Raw genomic sequence first — 3,331 nt, 5'->3', positions numbered from 1 at the left:
TTTGAAACGGAGTCTTGCTCTGTCACCCAGGCTGGAGTGCTGTGGCGCTATCTCAGGTCACTACAACCTTTGCCTGCCAGGTTCAAACTGTTCTCCTGCCTCAGCCTCCTGAATAGCTGGGACTACAGGTGCGTGCCACCACGCCCGGCTAAGATTTAGCAGAGACACGGTTTTACCATGTTGGCCAGGATGGTCTCGATCTCCTGACCTCAGGTAATCCACCCGCCTTGGCCTCCCAAATTGCCAGGATTACAGCCATGAGCCAGTGTGCCCAGCCAGGAGTGTGGATTTTCAGGAGTAGGACTACAAGGTAAAGTCCCGTTTTCATCATATCATATCATATCATATCAAGGGTACATACTTTCTCTCTCTTTTTTTTTGAGATGGAGCCTACCTCTGTCGCCCAGGCTGCAGTACAGTGGTGCGATCTCAGCTTACTGCAACTTCCACCTCCCAGGTTTAAGCGATTCTCCTGCCTCAGCCTCCATAGTAGCTGGCATTACAAATGCCCACTACCATGCCTAGCTAATTTTTGTATTTTACTCTCAAGTGACTTATCAACATGACATATCAATGACTTGATCACTTGGTTGAGGAAGTATTTGTCAGTTTTCTCCATGTAGTGTTTTTTTCTCTTTTTCTACATGAACTCTTTGGAAGGAAGCCACTAAGTACAACCTATACTGAAGGAGTGTGGAGTAATGTTCCCCTCCCTGAGGGCACAGTAGCCATATAAATTATTTGGGATTCTTCTGCATGGGAGATTTATCTACAATTCTCCTTTTATCTATTCAATCATTTATTTATATTACTACAGACTCAAGGATATTTATTTTACACTTTGGGTCATAATCCAATATTTTATTGATTCTGTTACTTAAATTGTTCCTGCTTTGGCCACTGGATGCTCTTTTCCATTTGTCTTTGTTGTTTTTGAGACAGGGTCTCATTCTGTTGCGCTGGCTTGAGTGCAGTGGTGTGATCTTGGCTCACTGCAGCTTCAACCTCCTGGACTCAAGTGATCCTTCTACTTCAGCCTCCTGAGTAACAGAGACTACAGACATGCACCACAGATATGTGCCACCATGCCCAGCTAATTTTTGTCATTTTTGCAGAGATGAGGTTTCACCATGTTGCCCAGGTTGGTCTTGAACTCCTGAGTTCAAGCAATCCACTTGCCTCAGCCTCCCAAAGTGCTGGGATTACAGGCGTGTGCTACTGCGCTTGGCTCATTTGTTTTTTTGATATAGCCTCAGCATTGGGTTTTTAGGTTTTTGTTTTTTAGTACTTACTTTCTGACACTACAAGATACCATACTCCAGGCTCATCTTGTATATTTCCTACCTCTAGTCCTAGAATCAGCCGTTTTTCCTGCGGGCCCTAATTCCTTTTATTAGAGAATGGTATTAGAGCCGAGATCTGAGAGGTAGGTATAATTTTTATTCTTTACATTTTGCTACACTAAAAAGTAAAAATGATCATTAAAAAATGGTAAGTTTTTAAATGAATTTAAAAACCGTTGAAGGCCAGATGTGGTGGCTCAGGCCTGTAATTCCAGCACTTTGGGAGGTCGAGGAAGGCAGATCACTTGAGTCAAGGAGTTCTAGACCAGCCTGACCAATATGATAAAACCCCATCTCTACCAAAAATACAAAAAAATTAGCCAGGCATAGTGGCATGCGCCTGTCATCCTATTTACTTGCGAGGCTGAGACAGAATCACTTGAACCCAGAGGTGGGGGTTGCAGTGAGCCGAGATGGTGCCATTGCACTCCAGCCTGTGTGATAGAGCAAGACTCCATCTCAAAACAAACAAACAAACAAAGCTGTTGATTCCTCAGGGCCAAGCACCTCCGACTGGCATGTGTCTAACCTCAGAATCCCTTTCCTGCCCTTCCTTTCAGTCAGGCTTAGAGGATGTTTGGCAGCCTTTCTTTAGGTGGGTACCAGCCTGGCTCAGATGGGCACTGATGAACAACTGCCCAAAGAGAGGAAAGAACCAGTGCACAAAGGAAGGAGAAACTAATGTTGTGGGAAGGGACAGATAAACGTTTTTATTTTTTTATTTTTTATTTTATTTTATTTTTTTAAGACGGGGTTTCACCATGTTGGTCAGGCTGGTCTTGAACTCCCGACCTCAGGTGATCCACCCACCTTGGCCTCCAAAGTCCTTGGATTACAGATGTAAGCCACCACGCCTGGCCTCAGAAATAAGTTTTAAGCATAAGAGCAACTCAGGAAGAGGTGGAAGTGCTCCTGAAAAGCAGACTGTTTTAGACTTCCTAACCCCAACTTGCTCTGGGGACCTCCAGTCCCCAAGCTGCTGCCTGGTACACAAAAGGCCTCCATCAGCATCTGGTGATCGTCTCTGTGGAGCAGCCCATGGGATATAAGCAGAGCCCTCAATGTGGGAAGCCCCAAAGTACTTCTCCACTCATTTTATGTGGAAGAATCCTGCAAGGTTTTTGAGTCTTAAAATTTATTATGCATGCCTTCCAAGGTCTGGAGATTTCTCGGTGGCATCTCCAGTCAAAAGAACATTTAGGGGATTACCTTGGCAGTTAAGTCATCACAGGTGTCCTGGAGCACTGCCCAGTCAGCAAGGTAATGCTATGAATTCTGAGAATCAACTGGCCTAATGGGGAAGAGAGAAGGACAGAAAGTGAAGTCAAGGCCCTGCCCCAGGAGCGTGTCAGCCACCAGGACTGATACTCTAAGCAGTGGGCGCCACATCAGAAGGCTCACCAAGCTGTTGGTGAGGCTGGGAGGTGAGGACCCCTGGCTGCTGCAGAGAAGGATGAAAGGAAAGAATTTGGGTGGGCCAGGCATATTGGCTCACGCCTGTAATCCAAGCACTTTGGAGGCCAAGGCAGGTGGATGACCTGAGGTTGGAAGTTCAAAACCAGCCTGACCAACATGGTGAAACCCGGTCTTTATTAAAAAAAAAATAAAAAAAGAATTTGGGTGGGGGTGGGTGTAGAGGAAGTGGATACTCCCATAGCCAAGCTCACTGCTGGTAAGAAATAAGTTGGACAGCCCAAGCTGCCTGCTGGGGGAACAGCAAGTAGGCCAACAAGAGGCATAAGCAGGGAAGTGGATATCGGGAAGGTGAACAAGATTCCTAAACCTGGGCTTGGGCAAACTTCGTAGGGGAGCCTGAAACAGGGTGCACACCAAATCAGAAGGACATGTGCATCCTTCAGGACACGGAGACTTAACAAAACATATGTTTCTCAAAGGTTGAGACTGTTAGCCCCAGGGAATGTGGGCACCAAAGGATGTAAGTGGTGGCAAATCCATAAGGGGCTGCAGCAACCTTAATTCTTCCCTCC

At 46.1% G+C, this 3,331-nt stretch overlaps 1 long non-coding RNA gene across 1 annotated transcript; it reads right to left on the bottom strand.

Annotated features, from left to right (window-relative positions):
• Window positions 1-840: 840 nt before the first annotated feature.
• Window positions 841-2,636, bottom strand: LOC116542161. Its single transcript, XR_004265098.1, has 2 exons — window positions 2,553-2,636; window positions 841-1,040 (listed from the first exon to the last, which is right to left on the bottom strand). It is a non-coding gene; the product is annotated as an uncharacterized LOC116542161 (long non-coding RNA).
• Between the last annotated feature and the right edge of the window lie 695 nt (window positions 2,637-3,331).

Source organism: Sapajus apella, unplaced genomic scaffold (assembly GCF_009761245.1).
Source record: "Sapajus apella isolate SASKATOON/1434 unplaced genomic scaffold, GSC_monkey_1.0 scaffold163, whole genome shotgun sequence".
Lineage (NCBI taxonomy): Eukaryota > Metazoa > Chordata > Mammalia > Primates > Cebidae > Sapajus > Sapajus apella.
This window is presented reverse-complemented; position numbering and strand designations above follow the sequence as displayed.